Source organism: Bacillus rossius, chromosome 1 (assembly GCF_032445375.1).
Source record: "Bacillus rossius redtenbacheri isolate Brsri chromosome 1, Brsri_v3, whole genome shotgun sequence".
Lineage (NCBI taxonomy): Eukaryota > Metazoa > Arthropoda > Insecta > Phasmatodea > Bacillidae > Bacillus > Bacillus rossius.
Window position 1 is genome coordinate 76,000,795 of NC_086330.1, and position 12,058 is coordinate 76,012,852.

General features: G+C 39.9%; 1 protein-coding gene across 1 annotated transcript in view; it reads right to left on the reverse strand.

Moving 5' to 3' along the window:
* The window catches only part of LOC134538052 (serine/threonine-protein phosphatase 6 regulatory ankyrin repeat subunit C-like), a 39,472-nt gene extending 30,708 nt beyond the window's left edge, over positions 1 to 8,764 (reverse strand). The window contains exon 1 of the mRNA XM_063379028.1: positions 8,635 to 8,764. The gene's annotated coding sequence lies outside the window, so the exon portion shown is untranslated. The remainder of the gene's footprint in view (positions 1 to 8,634) is intronic.
* Between the last annotated feature and the right edge of the window lie 3,294 nt (positions 8,765 to 12,058).

Below are 12,058 nucleotides of genomic sequence, written 5' to 3' on the forward strand. Positions count from 1 at the left end.
TCCACAATGATGATGTGATGATGGAGCATCTCCACCTCCCCCCCCCCCTTAAAAGCAAATTCGTTTCCCTTCCCCCCCTCCCAAAAAAAATGTACTTAACTAGGTCTTTGATAGTGTCCAAATTTTTAAATTAATTTTTCCAAATTCCTGTTTTAGTGCAAATATAACACTAAAATACTAAGCGAAACATTGCACGTTTAGGGAAATTAATGCCAATCTATACTATTTTTTACATTTTGTGTTTATTAATATTTTTATTATCTCCCACAAGTGTTTGAAATCTCCTCCCGCTCCACAAAAAATGTGTGCGTGGTGTCCACGCTCGACAGAAGTGAAACTTCTTGTTTATTATATTATTAAGTATAGGAAACACAATTCTGTTTGGCTGAGGTAGCAGAACAAATATATATATATATATGCAAGAATTCGTGCGCTAAATTATGCAATTGCGCAAGTATGTAAGTGAAAGAATGCGAGTAGACATGTGTAAAGTATGCAGGTATGCACATAGGCAAATGTGCAAGTATATAATTGTGCAAAAATGCAAGTATGCGAGTATGCAAATATGCGAGTATAGAAGTGTGCATATATGCAAGTGGGCAAGTATGAAAGTATGCAAATGTGCAAATTTGCAGGTGTACAAATGTGCAAGTGTGCAAGTATACAAGTATGTAAGTGCGCAAGTACGCAAGTGTGCAAGTATGTTGCGTTATTTCTTCCTCTCCCCTGTCGTTTCCTCAACTACAGGTTCCTCCACCACGTACCTAACTATTCCCCTCATGCGTTCGAAATTTTCGTAAAGCTCGAAAATCGTAGCCCCTTAGCAAAGAAGTTACACTTCAAGAAATTTCTCAATGGCGCAACTAGTGCCATACATTCCCCCCCCCCCCCCCTTAGTGGGTGGGTCTGGTGGTTTGGGCGGGCGGGGGTTTATATGTTATGTTTGATGATGCAGAGTGAGCTGCCACAACACTTGGAACAATAAGCCACACGTGAGGTGAATGTTGAGTGTTGAGTTTGATAATGTGACAGTCCAAACCACGTGTTATTGACGTGAGAACTGTGGTCCAATCCACAAAGTCCACAAAGCGATACCTCTGCTGTGCTTGGGAATAGGTCAGAAAGACACTTGCGCCTCTAAGCATAGGGACGTCGGAACAGGGGGGGGGGGGCAGCAGGGGTGAGTCGCCCTCGTGCTGTTATGCATGGGGGGGGGGGGGGGCGAGAGTAGCATTTCGCCCCCCTCCTTTTCCCAGAATAAATGTTTGGTCCTAGTAGTATTTTACTATTTTTCTCAACCAGTGGTTACAAACGTTGCGTTGGTGATCACATTGATTAGAAAATCACATCTATTGACATTAAATTCCAAAACCGAAGCTAAGGGGTAGATCACATGGGTTAGGTTATTTGTCACCTACTACCAACGATATTTTAATCCATATTTAAAACATACTACGTCATCAAATTCTTGGAATGGTATATTTAATATTTTGGTTCGGAAACTCATTCAATAGCACAATTTTGCATCTAAAATTCCAAATTTTTCAAAGGGAGGGCCCCCGGACCCCCCGCTCTAGGACTGAGGTAAGTGTGATACATCTTTTCGCCCCCCCCCCCCCCCCACTCATGAAAACGTTCCGACGTCCCTGGCATAGCTCATGCGGAGGTCTACTTCACTGCTGCAAGGACGTAACTAGCCGCGCGACTCTTAAGGCCGGTTTACACGCTGCGTCTTAACGGACGTTTAGTCGATCATGCAAAACGGAAGACTAAACGTACGTTTCGTCCACTGTTTACACAGTACCGTTTTCCCTTCCGTCTTATACCTCAGTTCCATTCCAGAGTTCTACCTAGTGAGTTCTCAGTGAGTGTTTATATCAGTGATTGAGAGATATTGTTATATTATTTTGAACATGGAGGAAGCACAGTTGCTTTCTGTGATTTTTTCCCTCATAAGAGTGCAACAACTGAGAGGAAGGGTAAAAAAGAGGAAAAAGACAAGATGGTCAAGGGAGTGGCTTATGAAAAGAAATCAATATTCCCACGTTATGTTACTGAAAGAATTGAGAGGCGAACCTGATGACTGGCGCAATTATTTGCGAATGGACACCTCATCCTACTGTCAATTGCTGGAGTTGATAACGCCGTACATTAAGAAAGAAGATACCTGTATGAGAAAAGCTATTTCACCCCACGAAAGACTCACAGCAACTCTCAGATATCTGGCAACAGGACGCAGCTTCAAGGATTTGGAGTTCACAACTATTATATCAAAATCAACGTTGAGCAAAATAATTCCTGAAACCTGCAATGCAATCTACTTGGTTTTGAAGAAGTACTTGAATGTAAGTGCACACTTATTGTTAAATTGGGAAAGGCTGTAGGTTTATAGTAAAATGGACTTTAAAGTTTTATTTTCTTTTATTGACGGAGTCACTAAATTGTTTTAAACAAAAACATGAAATAAATTAAAAGACTTAAAACATTATAAATTTACTAATTATTTGTTAAATATTACAAGCTTCTTCGAAATACTATTAGCAATATTTTGTGACAAATAAAAAAATTGAAATGAAAAAAATATTGTTTACTTTACATTTATTGCAATATTTTCGCATCGACTTCAAAAAATTACTTAGGCGTATGGAAAAATGAATATCAGGGATTTGAATCAGAAAATGTTTGAACGTAATCGGCCAAGGAAGACCTGGCAGCTGATTGTCCTATTTCAGAAAGTACTGATTCGGGCTGTGTTATGCTATGCATGCCAGTTTTTTGCGCAAGCTGAGATTGTGGTTGTAAAAACTGATATTCCCGAGGTGCTATGTAATTTAAATTGCTTTGTCCATAATCAGGTGGGTAGGCTTCCCGCAGAGATGCCCAGGGTTGTGCTCTTCTCTGGTCTGCAACTGTTAGCTTCCATTTCTCAATAAGATATTCCATTTCTCCTTCAAATAAAACGTCACTAATAAGTTTTTGGACGAATTTGATTTGACCCGGTTGGATTTGCCGTAGACGATCTGCAATGTGTTTTCCGTGTCTGTCAAATGAATCACAGGCGGTGAGGGATTCCAATATTTTTTCGGCCTTTGACAAAATTTCTAGAACGCCATCATCCGTTGAACGTGACTGTTTCTTCCCAGATGCGACTCTCCTACGTTTCCCTGAGGCTGATGAAGTCAGGCTACTTGAGTTATCTTCTGAAGTGGATGCGATATTACCAAAGCAAGCTCTTCGTCACTTACGTGTTCATGGTGCTCACTCTAGAACAGAAATCAAACAAGGGAAAAAAATAAAAAAATAATATTTAGTATTGGTTACAGAACAAGGAAAACTAACAATTAAAACCGTTAATGTTAATTTGTGATCGTTTTTTATAACGTGCTACGATTATCTATTCATTAGCTTATTTGCTTATTTATTATTTTCAGTTTCCCGAAAACTCAACGGTCTGGGTGGAGATCGCATATGGCTTTGAAAAGAAATGGCAGTTCCCCCATTGCTTAGGCGCAATTGATGGAAAACATATTCAGATTGTGCCTCCAAAGGAAAGTGGATCTTACTATTTTAATTACAAAAAAACTCATAGTATTGTTCTGATGGCCATAGCAAATGCAAACTATGAATTTATTTAACTGCAGTGTAGGTACAAACGGCCGTGTCTCTGATGGTGGCGTCATTAATCACACCAAATTTTACGAGAAGATGATCTGCAATGAACTAAAAATACCTGAACCAGCTAAACTTTCGAATTCGGATCGGGTTCTTGAGTATGTGTTTGTGGGTGACGAGGCTTTTGCAATGCGTCCCGATCTCATCAAGCCGTACAACCGAAAGTCTTTAAATAGGAACAGGAGGATTTTCAACTACCGCTTATCAAGGGCACGACGTGTAGTTAAGAACGCATTTGGAAGTTTAGCTTCCAGATTTCGCATCTTTCGCACACCCATAAACTTAAAGGTGGAACGTATTGAGACAGTGGTATTGGCTTCTTGTGTACTGCATAACTGTTTGCGTAGGAATGCCCCAGATTACTACACCCCTCCAGGAACCCTTGACAGTGAGGACATTGTCAACAATGAAGTACAGTTAGGTGAAAGATGTGATCCTGAAATGGTTCACAACCTACAGCGCGGGAGAAGGGGACACGTATTAGCCAACGCCAAGACAGTAAGAGACAAGTTCAATTAGTATTTTAATCAAGAAGGTGTTGTGCCGTGGCAGAATAACATTTACCACTACCTACGTAATGAATAGGTGGATGCTGTTAAATAAGGTTACATAACTTGTTTGTATAACAATTTTTATGACAAATGTATCATAAACTATATAATATACACAATGTTGTGTATTTAATATAAGAATAAGATTGTGATATACTGCATAAATGTGTTGTATTGAAAGAAAAGTTTGTTCACTTACCTCTTGTTCCAACACATCAAAACCAGACTCCTCATCATTGTGTATAGTTTCTCGTGGCGTCCTTGGTACTTCTTGGTCATTTAAAAAATCCAATAACTCGAAGTACCATAAAAATGGTTTGTAAACATCCTCTTCTCCAGTTCCAGAGGTTTCTGATTGTTTAACTTTATTCAATTATTTCTTATAAACCGATCTCAATGAGTTTATTTTTTTTTGTAACTGCCTCTTTATTAGCCATTGCATCCACTTCTTTGTATTTATTTACAAGCTCTTCGTACGCGAGGTTTTTTTTTTCGATCACTATAGTCTCTATTTTTTACCTGCCACAAACACGGAAACTTTTGTACAGTTATATAAATTCTGCGAGAAAATCGTGGGTACACTGCCGCAGGTCCGACATAATGATAAAGGGGAAAAAAGACGCGAGCTGAAGCACAGCTAGTAGTGAACTGACCCAAGACGAACGTCTTATCCGAGACCTGCGTCTACACGTTCCCTTTTATCCTATCAGTTCTCGGAAAATGATGATTTTCCCTTCAGTTCTACGATCTGACCTTGGATTTCATTCCGATTCGACAAGACGTACGTTTTGCTGTCTACACGCCACGTTTTATATGATAAGATTTGTCTAGTCAGACAAAACGTCCGCTAAGACGTAGCGTGTAAACCCGCCTTTACTGTTGTATGCACTCTGTCCAAGGGTGAAAGCTTGTTATCACTCCACCCTTTTTACTTGACACCATGGAAGGTCCGGCTTGTTTCAAAGACAGTTGTATCCGGTTCAAACCCGCGCTCGGACGTGACGTGCAACGGAAATGAATCACAGAATAACAATTTGATGGCTAGATTTTCGTCCTCTTCACATAGGCTTATAGTTTTCTTGCAATTTGCCAGTAGTCTATTGTCGGGATTACTCGATGTATAGAATGTCTCATGCGTTTGTTTACATTTGAAATTCCTACAGAAAAAATTTTTATTTATTAAATTATTAAATGTTAATTTGCAGTTTTATGCAAACATTTCAAACATGTCACATGTTATGTCACAGGTAATATCGGAAAATAGGCCGTTTAAAGGTGAGACAATAAATAATAAATGTTTAGAAAATGTAATAGCGCCTACGATGACAAAACAATGCCCAGGCTTTATGCAAGTATTTAGCTAACTTAGGTATTTAAACAATATACCTATTTTTTTATCTTATTATGTACTATTTTTGTTTTTCGTTGTATCTTATCAAGGCCCGATAAAAGCGTACACTTGGCATAACGTCATTAAAACTGATAATTATAAACATCTTATTAACAACAACAGAAAGAACTGGGCACTAACGTTAGCATATTCGAGCAGATCAGTGCAGGATGAACCTTACGAGACGGGAACGACATTATTTGTTGAAAAATTATAACATATTTTTTAACTTTAAAAAATAAGTTTTTGTTTGATTTTGAGAACATAATTAAATAAACGCATATCTTGTTAATTTAAATTCATTTTAATTGTATTACAGTAATTGCGAATAAAATTTTGTTATTGAAACTAATGCTTCAAAAGTGCACTAACATTGGATTAAATTAAAGTTTCTTTAAACATACAAATTTCTGTCATTTTATTTTGTGTGAAAATTTCTTTGATTAAATCTTACACAATAGATTAATTATCGTGTAGTCTCTCCAACGGTAATCGCCACATTTTACAACACGGCTTAGGGAGGTCATTAATAGCCTTTATGCCTTTATACGAACAAACCAGAGATGAGTTAGTATGTCAGATTATGTTTAAAATAGTATACATTTTTATAACTAAACTAAATGTTTATAAGTTTATTAATATAGATGGACTAATTTGAAATAAAAAATTATATTAATTTTATTTATAATTATTGGTGTGGTTGGTGGTTGTATTAAACCCAGGATACCATTTTTTTTTAATTGTACATGTAAGTTGTATCAACTTAAAATGTTAATAACTTATAAGACTTATCACAGCATTAAAAAACGTTCCTTATAGAATTTCTACGAATTAAACATATATTCCGGTTAAAATAATTTCTTGACTAAATATAATTTTGAAATGATTGATAAAATTTTGCTGGGTAAAATGTAATGACGAATCAGCTTTTCACAAATCGAGGCGAATAAGTGTACGAACAAACATTTAATTTCAAAATTGGACCTTAAAAAGCTATAATTATAATAAATAATAAAATATTGTATATTGAACATTATCGGTCTGAATTGTGTTTACTTCCACGAAAACATTACACGCAGTGATCAAATTGCCTCTGTCAACAAACCCTATAATTCTACAGGTGAAGCAAAAGGTCTGCTTTGTTCAAAATCTCCTGAATTTCCCACAACAACCAATCACAAAGTTTGAGATAGGTTAAATAGCTCAACATCCGTATCGCAATACATGCAAAAAAAAAAAAAAAGATAGACCACATGACAGTCATGCTTAAATTATTACAAATAAATTAACATTGTTACAGGAAATACAATTCTTACCAAATTTAGCTTGTATGTGTAAGCAACTAATCTATTTCATATTTACATGTGGTACCTATTGTTGCTATAATCGCATACTAAGAAATTATACCCAAATAAAAATATAGTTTAAATGACCAAATTAAAGCCAATTTGTCAACACAGGGGTTGCTTTTGCGAACTACGGACTTCAATACAACAGCAACCACATATTAATTGGCCTGATCACTATGCCCTCACCAATCCTAATCGTTCAAAAGAAAAACATTACCCAAATCAAAACAGATGGTGAATAAAATCAATCAGTCAAAATATTAAGGAAAAAAAAATCTCAGCTTCTGCTGCAATAATAAAGCCGCAGTGTTACGCAACAAACATTAACAACAGGAAACTGTAGTTTGCTACACGGACAAGGGGTAGACAATTTTTTTTTAATGACGGTGTCTACAGTCATGGCTATCTCTGAGATACAAAAGGGCCAGCCACCACAAAAACCTGAGAACAGTCTGCCACTACGCCTTTAAGTGACGTCTTCAAGGACTCACGCTAGTTCAGAGCTCTGTGCGTAGAGGTGAAGAGACATGCCTTCAGCCAGACGCACAAAGATTGTGTACGGGATGAGACGAGCGGGAGCTCAAATCCACTCGCCACAGGCGTTTAAAATTTTCAAAATTGCAACAGAGCTTACGCGAGATATCCCTTCACTGGTTTAGACAGGAGAAGAGTAACATCATACTGCTATGGTCGTCTCGTATTTGCTTTTTAAAAATTAGTAATCAAACGATTAGTAATGAAAGAAACTGTCGAAATTGGGTTTTCTATCATTTGCAAATTGTTGGCTACGAAAAGGTGATAGAATTTGAATGATCTAATGCGTGCTTGCAACTTCGTTTACACTGATAGCTTTCATGAGTTCTGACGTCACAGCGATAAATGGTCCCAAATACGAAAGAGCGCGTAGCGAAAGCTTGAAGGTCGACCTTGAAATTCTCCACGCCTGATCTTGGTAGTTTTAAATCACGGTGTTCTACATTATGACGTTTCTAAGTTATGCCAGTTCTGAGTCGTGCGTTTCTAAGTTATTAAGTTTATAATTTGTGTGGCTTGGCTTTGTCTGTTTCTAAGTTATGATTTTCTAAGATATAATTTTTATAACTTTAGTGTTTCTAAGTTATTACCGTTCGATATTGTCAGTTCTGAGCTATGTTTTTTTTAAATCCTTTGTTTAATTAGTGAATATCTAAATTTATATGGATTTCTGCAAGGGTCGCATTCTCTTGATTGCTGTAGCAACTGAGATCACTGACGAGTGTTCCTGGGCACACGTACAGTAGGCCTATGCATAGCTTCAGAGTGCTCAAGATATTAGAGTGGTGTCAGTCTGTTCGCGGAAAGCATCCAAGGAAACGCTGAGGGTGGATGAATAGTCCTGTTTCCGTATTTAATTTTTGAACTGTACTTTTAGAAGAGCGAAAATGGCTAAAACGCATGTTTTAAGAACATTTTTTGGACGTGAAACATCCGGTACAGATTCGAGGGACTTTCATTACAACTTTATCTTCATTTCTCCACCATAGCTGTCCCAGGCACGACGAGAAGACCGGGCGCTAATAGCACCGACACAGACGCGCCCCTGGCACCGGGGCTTGACGGCCTGCTGAAGCCACAGCAGTGCGAGACGTCCCTGCAGAAGCACGCGGCGCCGTCGGGGGGCGGAGCCGCCTACCTGGCCAGAGGTCACACCCGGGTCGACAGCCTCGCGGTACAGGCGCGTTGTGCGCAGCGCGTCAGCCCGGCCGCCGCACTGATCGCGCCGGACCTTGGACGCGCGCCGAGTCGCCGATTTGACGTCGGGACGCTTCGGCGAAATACGGCCGCAGCCTCGACCTCCCGCGTCGACCCCTCGCCGCCGCGACTGCGGGGTTTCCCCCGGGCGCTACCGCCTTCTGCCCCGCGCCGTCGCCAGCCCACCGACCCTCCCCGACTCCGCCACCCGCGAGCCGCAAGTCGTCCGTCTTGAAGGGCAGTCGTCAGCCCCGCCCGTGGTCCGCCTCCGGCACTCACGTGTAGCCTGGAGACCGAGCCGAGGAAATACCACCGAGACTTCATGCTGTCCGCACGTAACCAGTTTTAGTGTAATTAATGCGATGGCTATATCTCAGTGTGGGACTGGAACTAGGGTTTACTTTTACCAACACAAGCCACTTTGTGAAAAAAAAAAAAAAAAAAAACTTTTCTAATGTGACACCGAAATTATTTCGAAAGACATTGTACCTGAAAAATCATAGCCTGTGTGTATTATTACAAAACACAAATATAGTTGAAAAAGCTACATCTGTACTTTAACCGTACTCATGGTGAACGATAGGCCACGGCCACTCCCTTGTTTTTAGGGAACGGATTTTGGTGTCCTGTTTGTTGCCGGTCTGTTATCCGAATTCCGCGCATGCGCAAAGTTCACATTTCGTTGACTTCGTCCAGATGGAGGACTCGTGTCTGGCACCATTAACTCGTATAATAGTCACGTTCGTGGTCATAGGGGGACATACCACGCGTGTTGGTGTGCGAAGAAATAATCGTAACTTTAAAAGTACTTGAGAAAATAAGAAAGGCGGTTCCTTTTTTGTGCGATGGTGCTGCTATCTCTAGAATTTTTGCCGGAACAATTGTATCGATGGTTGCGAAATGTTCGCTAGATTGCGTTGGAACCTGTTTATAGCCTCACACAGGGCACCGTTAATTAAAACTGTTTCTAATCTGTTAGCATACTGGGATTCGGTTCGGATACGTTCTAGAATACGGCCAGCGAGTTAGGTTACAGTTGTATCGCAACAAGGTAGTGCTCATTCGCTACCTTACCCGAACGTCTTGGAATACCTCCCTTAGGGTTGTACAATGGCACGGAAACGGAGACGGATCATTTAAACGGAGAGAGATCTCCCGGAATATTTCACTATCGCTTCTGCTGCATCCACAATGCAAACGAAACGTAACAAATGGCAGCTAATGAGATTGTATTTCAATGCTACGAAATATTTATTCAATTATGCTTCGATATCATAGCACGGGCAGAATTTACGTATGTAATAAAAATAAGCGACAAAGTAGGTAATAATATAATACTGTATATTATTTATTGCACTTGAAACAATTTTTTTAGTATTTATAATATAAACAAACATGGCTGATCATCGCAGTAAATTACTCGGCTTCTATTGGTCGCACGGAGCGACGCAAACGTAAGAGCTAAGCATTGCCGAGCTAATACGTGCGAGTCCGTCTCCGTCTGCGTGCTATTGTAGAAACTCTGTTCCGTGAGATACGTCTCCGTTTACGTGTCATTGTAGAGCGGGTCTTAGTTGTGTATTCTCTATTGTGGCACTTGCGAATCCAAGCTGTTCCCCCTCTCCCCTGGATCGTCACTTGTCCCCCTAGCCGCTCGTCCGTTAGTCCAGTCGTCGCGAACAAACTCGGATAGTGTCACTACTCGCTGCCGTTTCTGTGTTTTTATTTTGGCTGTTAATGTCTCGTAAAACAGTTCAAAAATCAAATAGTTAAAATATATATACATTTCCCTTATTAATTAAGGGAAAAAAAGGATCAAAACAACAGAATAATACAAATATGAGCCAACGCAAAAGCTCGCCCCACAGCCAGCGCGCGAGTGTTGCTCGCTCCGTGTAAGCCACGCTTGTCGAGCGGAAACACGCTGGAAGAGCTGCCAGTTGCCCGGCTCGCGTAATTGGGGCGTTAATCGAGGGCCGGCTTGATGAAGTAGAGCAGCGCCTCGCCGCGACCACTACAATTGCGATGTCCGATTACCGAATCTACTGAGCGCAGAAAATATAAAGCGCCACAGTAATTGTTTACTATTTTCATGCGTTGTAAATGTGTACGCAGCTAAGTTTCAAATGAATTGTTGACTTGTGAAATTTGTGGGAGGTAAATAATATTTATTTATATCCTGATTTATATTTCTCTGTTTACCCTTTGAAACGGGAACTGGAATAAGTAAATGCCACGAATGTTTATTCTTCTATGCTAGCTTTGAATATATATACTGTATAGAAGTCGCGAGTGGATAGGATTTACTCTACGCTTTTCAGAAGCGTATGATGAGCAGCTTGGGAACTTCACCGCTGCAGTGCGCTGCCGTAACGCCCTGTATCGTCTTAGTTGTTATTTACACGTTAGAGCGCAGCACTGTCGCCCGCTGTCATTTCCCGCACCCCCCCCCCCCCCACCAATCATTCACTGCATCTCAAGGTCGTTCAACAGGAGGGGGAAGGGGTGTTTGAAGAGTTCGACACTTTTCCGCTAGGGACCACTACAAGTCGATGCCCTAGCGATGGTGGCGATTGCGGCGGTGAATTAACCAACTACCTCAAACCGTATTAGAAATTTTAACCTGGGCTGGCGACTTCTATACAGTATATATATTCAAAGATGCTAGCAAAGAAACAGATTAGGACAAAAAGTTCAAGTTGACCATTGTATTTGGACGAGGGAGGTTCGGAACATCACCCACACCACGTATGATGTCATAGGATCGCGTGGGTCAGTCAATGATCAGTGTCCGTCGGACATAATTTAGGACATTGAAATTGTAGACGGACCTCAATGCACGCCATATCGCACCCCGCTTGACTGAGCCCGGGATTTTCCCTGTGTTTTACGTGGGCCCAGCTTAACTACTTATATTGTAGAGCAATTATAGCCAACTTCACTTTTTATAAGGCCAGATATCATTGAAGATATCTACTTCTTTAGGCACGTTACGAAATAAATGATGAGAGTTAATATTTGCGATGTGCGTGCACCATACAACGAAATTTTCACATGATGAAAAAAAAAGGCTAAATACAAATAAAAATTATATATATGCTCTTAAATGGTATACTTATGTGGTTAATATTGAATACTGGTTCATATAATAAAAAAACATTTATTTATTGTGAATATTAGTGATAGAAATGGTGTTTAGAAACTTTTTTATTATATTTTCAAGTGTATTTATATAAGTGAGGTTATGCTCTTGTATGTGTAACGATGTCAGGTTGCTTGTAAGCTTTCATTTTCACTGGCAAGGAATGTCTGCGGAAGGTTTAGTAGTCTCCTGGCAGTTTTCATGGGAGTGTTTGTGAGGTTAT